The 232-nt window shown below is 62.5% G+C and overlaps 1 protein-coding gene across 1 annotated transcript in view; it reads left to right on the top strand.

The window, feature by feature from the left end:
- COG3 (component of oligomeric golgi complex 3) overlaps positions 1-232 on the top strand; it is a 55,769-nt gene that overhangs the window by 27,368 nt on the left and 28,169 nt on the right. The gene's annotated exons all lie outside the window — the stretch shown is intronic.

Raw genomic sequence — 232 nt, 5'->3', positions numbered from 1 at the left:
AGGGAGGGCCTTCGCGGGGCTTCCTTGCACTCCTGCCGGCCTTGCAGGTCCACCGCCGGGCCCCTCATGGGGCTCAGCAGTGGAGCTGTAAGGCCGGCGGTGGCGGCCGGGACCGTTGGGGGCAGGGTGTGTGGCCTTATGACACACTTCTGGTGATGTCAGGGGGTGTGGCATATGCTAATGAGTTATGCTAATGAGTCCCCCTAGCTCTTTTTCTACGAAACGACCCCTG

Source organism: Gekko japonicus, unplaced genomic scaffold (assembly GCF_001447785.1).
Source record: "Gekko japonicus isolate JY-2015 unplaced genomic scaffold, Gekko_japonicus_V1.1 scaffold2412, whole genome shotgun sequence".
Taxonomy (NCBI): domain Eukaryota; kingdom Metazoa; phylum Chordata; class Lepidosauria; order Squamata; family Gekkonidae; genus Gekko; species Gekko japonicus.
This window is presented reverse-complemented; position numbering and strand designations above follow the sequence as displayed.